The sequence below is a fragment of the Hippopotamus amphibius genome, chromosome 14, assembly GCF_030028045.1.
Source record: "Hippopotamus amphibius kiboko isolate mHipAmp2 chromosome 14, mHipAmp2.hap2, whole genome shotgun sequence".
Lineage (NCBI taxonomy): Eukaryota > Metazoa > Chordata > Mammalia > Artiodactyla > Hippopotamidae > Hippopotamus > Hippopotamus amphibius.
The window spans coordinates 57127374-57138445 of NC_080199.1; positions in this window are offsets into that span (position 1 = coordinate 57127374).

Here is an 11072-nt window from a genome sequence, read left to right on the forward strand (position 1 = left end):
AAAGAAAGAAAAAGAAAAATTCCTAAGTGATCAATATCCTCTGAGAAACTGTCCCTGGCTGCTCTGAAAACCTCAGAGACTTCTCTCTGCTCTCGGATGATTTCCATTCCACCTATATAGTAGAACCTCTGCCATTGTGCTGTAAAAACACTGACCTTGCTACATCCCCACTTATCTCTGAGGTCCTCAAGGTCAAAGTCTTTTTCCTATCAAGTGTGTCCCTCTCTACCTCCAGGGGCAAGAATATTGTTTGGCACACAATAGACTCTCAATAAATATATGCTCTTGGATACTATTATTTCTAATTCTCTTTCCTCATTTGTTTAGGGAGCCCAGGGATGCTGTCATGTTGGTGTGTGGCATTGTCACTGCTGGTCTTCTGTATTCTTATTTATTTTCTTACACTGAGTTTTCTATTTTCCTGTCTTCACTGGGGACTCAGCTAACTGGTCAACACCAATACTGATAGAGGGTTCTTCTGTGGTCAAGAGATTGGACCAGTATGGATCCCAAGATGGGTGTATTTGCAGAAGTCCAAGCTGGTCTCTGCAATTGTTCTTCCCTGTGATTTGGTGGAAAGTCAAAGGCCAAGTGAGCCCAATGGAAGGCCTGACTTCCCAGACTTAGGGTCTTAAGGCTGTTGTCTTTTCAGTCACAGAAATACAGGGATGGAGTACCAAGAGAAGGATAAAAAAATATGCCATTAAAAGAGGATGACAGATTGGTTCTGATCCTACCTTCTCACACAAGCTTTTTAGAAAAGTCACCCTGTTTTTGAAAACAGTACGTATTTCCACAAAACCTCTTTCAGGAAGTAGATAGGTACATTTTCCCATGATTCTGCTTCCAGAAGGAAATGTGGACATAAAGGGAAATGTGGGGTCCCATGTGTACTCTGGCCCTTCAGGGATGATGAACGGTAGTCATTGCTCCTGGACAGGCATTGGCGAAAAGGCTGGATGTATTTCCAGCCTAGCCACTGAGAGCCCAAGCACGAAGGACATCTGTAAGTGGAGATTGCAGCATTTAAACACTCCTGATCTTTGTGATCCCCTGCAGGTCCGAGGTCCTTCAAAGGGTTTTATGACTACTAATGATTGCCCTGTCACATCAATTCATCTCCCATACGCTATTTTTCTTTCAGGTCTTATCTGGGGCAAAGATGACTGCGTTAAAAATCTGGGCTTGTTCTTGCTGACAGAGTTAAATTTGGTCTGTGTTGCTTCTGCACAAGAAGAAAAGCCTGAACTGCACAGAACAACTGTCTGGAGGGCACATCCAAGAGCTGAGTTTGTCTCTCTCATCTTCATCCTTTTATTGTTTTTGTTGCGGTGCATATTTCAGTGATGTCAGGATATTTTAAGGCACTACGTTGGGAGAAGCTCAAGAAATGGTCTGTGTTAGCATTGGTGAGACTAAGACTGGTTTATGCATACGGGCCCAGCTGTTTATTAATCCCGTGGAATAAGAAACCATTTGGAATATCCTGGCTGTGAGAAATACAACCGTGACTGGCCAAAGCCATTTGTCTGCCTTCCCTGTTGAGAGAAGCACACTTAAAATTCCTCACCTTGGAGGGACTTCTTGGAAAGAATATTTCATGCACGTGAATACACTCCTTGGACTTACATTGCAATTTGGATGAGAAAATATGAGCTCGTTATGCCTGGGCATACATTTTGTTACAGGCCATCTTGAGAACGGTAGCGTGGATGATGCTGGGGTTCTTGTGTGGCATCTACCATGCAGTAGATTTTGGATGTACTATTTGGCTCCACATCCCACGTGAGGGGTTTGAAGATTGAACTGCTGCTGCTGTTGGTTTAATGCTATATGTTGTTAGAGAGGAGGCCCAACGAAGTTCAGAATTTTATTTTATTTTATTTTTAAATTATTTATTTATGTATTTATTGGCTGTGTTGGGTGTTTGTTATTGCGCGCAGGCTTTCTCTAGCTGTGGTGAGTCGGGGCTACTCTTCGTTGTGGTGCATGGGCTTCTCATTGCAGTGGCTTCTCTTGTTGCGGAGCACAGGCTCTAGGTGTGTGGGCTTCAGTAGTTGCAGCATGTGGGCTCAGTAGTTGTGGCTCGCAGACTCTAGAGTGCGGTAGTTGTGGCACACGGGCTTAGTTGCTCCTTGGCATGTGGGATCTTCCTGGAGCAGAGATCGAACCCACGTCCCCTGCATTGGCAGGCAGATTCTTAACCACTGCGCCACCAGGGAAGTCCCAGAATTTTAAAATAAAACGTTGTAATCTGCTGGGAGGAAATGGAGAACAGTTCTCAATTCCAATCTTGAGAGCATTATGGATAGCTACTGGGGGAAAAGAACCTTCAAAAATTAAAGTCAGAGATTTATATTTTGTACACATTTTACATTTGGGAGAATGTTACATCTTCCTCCAGGGGTTTTGTTTTGTTTTTTAATCTAGCCAGGTTCTGTGAAATATGTACTTTAAGGAATGTGGAGAAAATTTTCAATCAAGAATTTTAGTGTCTACTGCTTTGAGGGCACTAATCGTGCCCCAAACTTTCTATCTCACAACCTGCCATTTCTAAAGGCCTGAGCTTGGAAGGCGGCTGACTGCCATTTGAGTACCTGACTAGAGAAAGGATCTGGACAGCCCTGCTGCATGGCAGTGTGGGCTGCTAGCCCTGGCTGGGACTTGGTTACACATCTGCTGCAGCCATGTGCTTGGCCAAAGATGATGGATTAGACACCTGACTACAGAAATTTTAGAAATTGAATTTTATATATATATATATATATATATATAGCCAAAAAGTTTGTTTGGGTTTTCCTGTAACATCTTTTTTTTAAAAGATTTATGTATTTATTTTTCATGTATTTATTTTTGGCTGCATTGGGTCTTCACTGCTACACACGGGCTGTCTCTAGTTGTGGTGAGCGGGGCCTACTCTTCCTTGCAATGCATGGGCTTCTCACTGCAGTGGCTTCTCTTGTTTCAGAGCACAGGCTCTGGGCACATGGACTTCAGTAGTTGTGGCACATGGGCTCAGTAGTTGTGGCACAAGGGCCCTAGGGCACAGGCTCAGCAGTTGTGGTACACAGGCTTCGTTGCTCCATGGCATGTGGGATCTTCTTGGACCAGGGATTGAACCTGTGTCCCCTGCATTGGCAGGTGGATTCTTAACCACTGCACCACCAGAGAAGTCCCTTCCTGTAAAATCTTATGGAAAAACCCGAAGGAACTTTTTGGCCAACTTAATATATAAATTATAAATTTGTATATGGATTTATAAATTTATAAATATATTCTCTCTATATAATATTAAATTGAAAGTTTGTCATAATAAGGTTATGTTAAATTATATTATATTAATATACAAATATAATATGTTTATTATAAATTTATAAATACATACATTATCTATATCTATATATTATCTGTGGTTATTTATACATATACTCGTCACATAGATTTTTGAGAAGCTGCTATACAGAGAATGACCGAGAGGGGTAAGACAATCTTGAACTCAGCAGCTCACACTCAGCCTAAGGGTTGTAGGAAAGGCGGTGTCTGCCCTGGCGCTCCTCTTTGAAAGTCATGGACGTCATCATCCAGGGTATGTACTAAACCCAGATTTTAACACCTTTCTGGTTTTTGCTTCTCAAATGCTAATGTGTTCATGAATCTCCACAATATGTAGGGCAAAGTGCATAATTTTTCTGGTTATTTCCAGGTAATAATGTACATTCTAATTAACAGATATTAAAAACCCCAAAACAATAATCTGATATTAAAACTGTAATCATCTTGTTTAAAGCGCCCCACCCTCCTTTTAGCTCAAGCCAGACTCAGGTTCAGAAACCTGCAGGGAAAGAAAATGGAAACAGTTCCATCTGCTCTGGGTTAGGTGGGAATGAGAGTGGAGACAGGAGCAGAGAAGGGGCTGGAAGACCTTTTCCGCCGGAGCTGTTGGTCTCTGTGGTTAGGGCCCTCTCTGTGGCGTGAGTCCTAAGTTGGCTGCCTGCTGGTTCCTTGCGGGGAATTTCAACAGGAGCATTTAGTCAGCAAGGCCAGCACTGTTCTAGGTGCTACAGAAAATGAAGATCCTCAAGATAACCCACGGATACTTATCAGAGTTTGCAAAATGCTTTTCTCTTTCTTGATCTCATAAACTCTTTTCCCTCAAGGAAAGCTCTAGTTCTGAGCCTAAAAGAGGGCCTCTGCTGGAAGACTGGTACGCAGGCCTGACGTGACCAGGGGCGACCGGGTCCAGACAGTCCTCTTTACTGAAAACTTTTTGTGACTTCTCACACTGTGCATTCATTCTTCTCCCGAGTTCTTGAACCATCTTTGTGGTCATTACTCTGCGCTCTTTCTCAGGTAGGCTGCTGGTCTCGACTCCACTCAGTCGTTCTGGGATTTTATCTTGTTCCTTCATCTGGCATATATTCCTTTGCCATCTCAGTTTCTTTAAATTTCTATTTGTATTTTTATGTATGTAGTCGATTATTTATGTTTCTTGACCTTGGCGAGGTGGCCGTCTGTAGGGGATGTCGTGTGTCCCAGCAGTACACTTGCCTCTTGTTACCCAAGGGCCAGGGACCAGCTGGTCCCAGGGTAAGTTCTTTTTTTTTAAATTAATTAATTAATTTATCTGTTTTGGCTGCATTGGGTCTTTGTTGCTGCTTCTCATTGCGGTGACTTCTCTTGTTGCAGAGCATGGGTTCTAGGCACGCAGGCTTCAGTAGTTTTGGCATAAGGGCTTCAGTAGTTGTGACTTTGAGGGCTCTAGAGCACAGGCTCAGTAGTTGTGGTGCATGGGCTTAGCTACTCTGTGGCATGTGGGATCTTCCCGGACCAGGGATCGAACCCGTGTCCCCTGAGTTGGCAGGTGGATTCTTAACCACTGAGCCACCAGGGAAGTCCCCCAGGGTAAATTCTGATCTGCATTTGTGACTCAGTTCTGCGGACTGCCAGATCGTAGTTTTCTTGCTTCTAGTGTCTGCCCCCAGTGGGTGAGGCTGGTAGGGAGGCTTGTGCAGGCTTCCTGGTGGGAGGGGCCAGTGCCTGTCCTCTGGTGGGTAGAGCTGGATCTTGGCCCTCTTGTGGGCAGGGCTGTGTCTAGGGCCATGTCCAGAGGTAGCTGTGGGCTCAGGACGTCTTTAGGCAGCTGTCTGCTAATGAGTGGGGCTGTGTTCCTGCCATGTTGGTTGTTTGGCTCGGGGTGTCCCAGCACTGGAGCCTACAGGCTCTTGGGTGGAGCCAGGTCTTGGTGCTAATGACCCAAGCAAAATGTCTGCCTGCAAGAGTTTATGTAGATGAACACTCTGTGATATCTCTGCCACCAGTGTCCATATCCCCAGAGAGAGCCACAGCTACCCCTACCTCCCCAGGAGACCCTCCAAGACCAGCAGGTAGGTCTGGCCCAGGCTCCTATGAAGTCACTGCTTTTGCCTGGGTCCTGGTATATGTGAGACCTTGTGTGCGCCCTCTAAGAGTGGAGTTTCTGTTTCCCCCGGTCCTGTGGAGCTCCTGCACCCAAACACCAGTGGCCTTCAAAACCAAATGCCCTGGGGACTCCTCCTTCCAATGCCAGACCCCTAGGCTGGAGAGCCTGGTGAAGAGCTCAGAGCTCTCACTCCTGTGGGAGAACTTCTATGATGTAGTTGCTCTCCAGGTTGTGGGTCGCCCACCCCGGGGGTATGGAAATTGATTATATCTCATGTGCACCCCTCCTCCCATCTTATTGTGGTTTCTTCTTAATGTTTTTGGATGTAGAGTATCTTTTTTTGGTAGGTTCCAATCTTTCCTATCAATGGTTCGGCAGGTAGTTGTGATTTTGGTGTGCTTGTGAGAGGAGGTGAGCTCAAGGTCCTTCCAGATAGCCCTTTAGTTCACATAGGAAATCTCTGTCCTGCAGTCACCTGCCCAGAAAGTCTGCTCACAAAAGGCTTCCCCACACAGTTTTGCTCAAATTGGCAGTTTACTGGAATTGAAAAATTTCAAGTCCCCCTGGTAAGAATTGGTTGGTTAATGTTGAAAAAGTACATTTTAGGGATCAGAATAAGATACCACTGGGGAAAGAGAGAAGGAAGAGAGAAACAAGGGGACCACAGTCTGCAGCAGTTAGACCTCAGTGGTTTCTGGCAAGGCTGCCCTGACATGCAGAGGACAAAGGCCTGACCAGAACCAGTGTGCAATGCTGACCCGTGGTTGAGATGAGACAGGTTGCATTCGTGCCTGGAGTCCTACACACAGAGTAGGGTTAAACCTTAATGATTTTCTCTCATTCACAAGAGTGCATCACGTTTTAAAGATCCATCTGTTATGGGTTGAGTTGTGTCTCCCACAAAAGGGATGCTGAAGTCCTAACCCCCATACCTCAGATGTGACCTTATTTGGAAATAGAGCCATTGCAGATGTAATTGGTTAAGATGAAGTCATATTGGAGTAGAGTGTGCCCCTAGTCTGATATGACTGGTGTTCTTATAAGAAGGCCATGTGTGGATAGAAACACACAGGGAGAAAGAACACCATGTGATGACCAAGGCAGAGCCTGGAGTGATGCACCTACAAGCTAAGGGTGCTGAGGATTGCTGACAACAAACAGAAATTAGGGAGAGAAAGAAATGGACCCTCCCCTAGGGTCTTCAGAGAGAGCATGGCCCTGCTGATACCTTGATTTTAGACTTCTAGCCTCCAGAATTCTTTTTTTAATTAATTAATTAATTAATTGGCTGTGTTGTGTCTTCATTGCTGCATGCAGGATTTCTCTAGTTGTGAAGAGCAGGGACTACTCTTCGTTGCAGTGCACAGGCTTCTCATTGTGGTGGCTTCTCTTGTTGCAGAGCACAGGCTCTAGTGCACAGGCTCAGTAGTTGTGGTGCATGCGCTTAGTTGCTCTGTGGCATGTGGGATCTTCCCAGACCAGGGCTCAAACTCATGTCCCCTGCATTGGCAGGCAGACCCTCAACCACTGTGTTACCAGAAAAGCCCTAGCCTCCAGAATTCTAAGAGAATATATCTGTTACTGTAACCATCCCAGTTTATGGTACTTGTTACAGCAGCCTTAGCAAACTAACGCACCCTCTTATGGCCCTTATAGCAGAATCATAACTGCATTTGCTTGTGAGCAAATTTGATCTTGCTCAGGAGTCTGGGAGCTCCTAAGCATCTCTAGAGCCCACTGCCTAACACAGACTACAGTGCATGCTAATAAATATGGGTTGAATGAACCCATTTTAGGAGTTTAGATCTCAATGGTGTATTAAAGACAAACAAAATATAAGAATCAACGAGGGAGAAATGACTGCCTAGAATGATGTGTGTGTTTTATTTATAACATATAATCTCATTTATGAGTTGCATAAATGAACTATTATGCCAGAATTTGAAACCCCAAACAGTGGCTTTCCTCTGCAACATGAGTAAAACAAAAGTCTACATCTTGTCTCTGTAGATTAAAGATGACTGTTGTGTAAGTCAAACAGTAGACCCTGGTGTTTACCACCTCTTAACTTCTTAGCATCTCTTCTGGTTTCTCACTGGAGTTGAATGGCTGCTGAGGGATCCTTCCTGCCTGTGAGATTTACATTATTGGAGATTTAAAGCAAACACTATTTCAAAACTAGCAGTAACTTCAATAATTGACTGAAGTTAATGCCCTGAGGCAGAATCTTAGATCATCAATTTAGCTTACCTTGTTCTTGATGGCTGGGAGATAGCTGGCATCGAGATAACTGCTGTGTACCTAAGAGGCCACGACAGGAGGGACCCAGTGCCTTGGAAGAGATTTGTGATATTAATCTCATTGGGTCTTTATTTCTGAATAGCAATTTAGCAGATACTCAATTGAGAGGGACAATTGCACGTATGTGTTTGCCTGTGCGTCCCTGCATAAACCAGACCCAGCAGAAGCAAAGTATTAAGAAGGATCCATGTTGCAATCACTTATCAAGGATGTGCAAGAAAATATATGGGAGATAAGAGGAAGAAAAAACAAACTAATTAGAGAGGGTTCCAATTCCTTTAATGACGTTGTCTCTTTTCACAATTTGTCTCTTCTTTGTACTTAAAGATTCTGGTTCCATTGGGTGGTCATTCACTTCTTTTTTTTTTTTTTTTTTTTTTTTTTTTTTTTTTTTTAACAGGCAATAAACAGCATATATTTAGAGTGTACAATTTGGTATCCCAATCTCCCAATTCATTCCCCCCCAACCCTCGCCGCTTTCCCCACTTGGTGTCCATGTGTTTGTTCTCTACACCTGTGTCTCTATTTCTGCCTTGCATTTCCTCTTTCATAGTTGTTAGCATTTGCCTTATGTATTCAGGTGCTCCTATATTGGGTGCATATATTTTTATAATTGTTATCTCCTCTTCTTGGATGGATCCCTTGATTTTTATGTAATGTCCTTTCTTGTCTCTTGTAACATTTTTTATTTTAAAGTCTATTTTATCTGATAGGAGTATTGCTACTCCAGCTTTCTTTTGATTTCCATTTGCATGGAATATCTTTTTCCATCCCCTCACTTTCAGTCTGTATGTGTCCCTAGGTCTGAAGTGGGTATCTTGGAGACAGCATATATATGGGTCTTGTTTTTGTATCCATTCAGCCAGTCTGTGTCTTCTGGTTGGTGCATTTAGTCCACTTACATTCAAGGTAATTTTCGATATGTATGTTCCTATTACCATTTTTTAATTGTTTTGTTGTTGTTTTTGTAGGTCCTTTTCTTCTCTTATGTCTTCCACTTAGAGAAGTTCCTTTAGCATTTGTTGTAGGGCTGGTTTGGTGGTGCTGAATTCTCTTAGCTGTTGCTTGTCTGTAAAGCTTTTGATTTCTCTGTTGAATCTGAATGAGATCCTTGCTAGGTAGAGTGCTCTTGGTTGTAGGTTCTTCCCTTTCATCGCTTTATTTTTATTTTTATTTTTTTTTTACTTATTTATTTTTTTTTCTACACTAGGTTCAATCATCTGTTTTTATACACATATCCTCGTATTCCCTCCCTTCCTTGACTCCCCCCCCTCGAGTCCTCCCCACCCCAGTCCTCTAAGGCATCTTCCATCCTCGAGTTGGGCTCCCTTTGTTATACAACAACTTCCCACTGACTATTTTACAGTTGGTAGTATATATATGTCTGTGCTACTCTCTCGCTTCGTCTCAGTTTCCCCTTCACCCCTCGCCCCCTCCCATACCTCGAGTTCTCCAGTCCATTCTCTGTATCTGCATCCTTGTTCTTGTCACTGAGTTCATCAGTACCATTTTTAGATTCCATATATGTGAGTTAGCATACAATATTTGTCCTTCTCTTTCTGAGTTACTTCACTATGTATGACAGATTGTAGTTCTATCCACCTCATTACATACAGCTCCATCTCATCCCTTTTTATAGCTGAGTAATATTCCATTGTGTATATATGCCACATTCTCTTTATCCATTCATTTGTTGATGGGCATTTAGGTTGCTTCCATGTCCTGGCTATTGTAAATAGTGCTGCAATAAACATTATGGTACAAGTTTCTTTTGGGATTATGGTTTTCTTTGGGTATATGCCCAGGAGTGGGATTACTGGATCATATGGTAGTTCTATTTGTAGTTTTTTAAGGAACCTCCAAATTGTTTTCCATAGTGGCTGTACCAACTTCCATTCCCACCAACAGTGCAGGAGAGTTCCCTTTTCTCCACACCCTCTCCAACATTTGTTGTTTCCAGACTTTGTGATGATGGCCATTCTGATTGGTGTGAGGTGATACCTCATTGTGGCTTTGACTTGCATTTCTCTGATGATAAGTGATGTTGAGCATCTTTTCATGTGTTTGTTGGCCATCTGTATGTCTTCTTTGGAGAAATGTCTATTTAGGTCTTCCGCCCATTTGTGGATTGGGTTATTTGCTTTTTTGGTATTAAGCTGCATGAGCTGCTTGTATATTTTGGAGGTTAATCCTTTGTCCATTGTTTCATAGGCAATTATTTTTTCCCACTCTGAGGGTTGCCTTTTAGTCTTGTTTATGGTTTCTTTTGCTGTGCAAAAGCTTTTAAGTTTCATGAGGTCCCATTTGTTTATTCTTGGTTTGATTTCCATGATTCTAGGAGGTGGGTCCAAAAGGATCTTGCTTTGATGGATGTCATAGAGTGTTCTGCCTATGTTTTCCTCTAGGAGTTTGATAGTGTCTGGCCTTCCATGTAGGTCTTTAATCCATTTGGAGTTTATTTTTGTGTATGGTGTTAGGAAGTGTTCTAATTTCATTCTTTGACATGTTGCTGTCCAATTGTCCCAGCACCACTTATTGAAGAGGCTGTCTTTTTTCCATTGTATACTCGTGCCTCCTTTGTCAAAGATAAGTTGCCCATATGTGTTTGGGCTTACTTCTGAGTTCTCTATTCTATTCCATTGATCTTCCTTTCTATTTTTGTGCCAGTACCATACTGTCTTGATCACTATGGCCTTGTAGTATAGTTTGAAGTCAGGAAGCCTGATTCCACCAACTCCATTTTTCCTTCTCAAGATTGCTTTGGCTATTCGGGGTCTTTTGCGTTTCCATACAAATCATAAAATTTCTTGCTCTAGTTCTGTGAAAAATGCCTTTGGTAATTTGATCGGGATTGCATGGAATCTGTAAATTGCTTTGGGTAGTACAGTCATTTTCACAATGTTGATTCTTCCAATCCAGGAATATGGTATGTCTCTCCATCTGTTTGTGTCGTCTTTGATTTCTTTCATCAATGTCTTAAAGTTTTCTGCATACAGATCTTTTGCCTCCTTAGGCAGGTTTATTCCTAGGTATTTGATTCTTTTGGTTGCAATGGTGAATGAGAGAGTTTCCTTAATTTCTCTTTCTGCTCTTCCATTGTTAGTGTATAGGAATGCAAGAGATTTCTGTGCATTAATTTTGTATCCTGCTACTGTACTAAACTCATCAATCAGTGCTAGCAGTTTTCTAGGAGAGTCTTTAGGGTTTTCTATATATAATATCATGTCATCTGCAAAGAGTGACAATTTTACTTCTTCTTTTCCAATTTGGATTCCTTTGATTTCTTTTTCTTCTCTGATTGCTGTGGCTAAAACTTCCAAAACTATGTGGAATAATAATGGTGAGAGTGGAC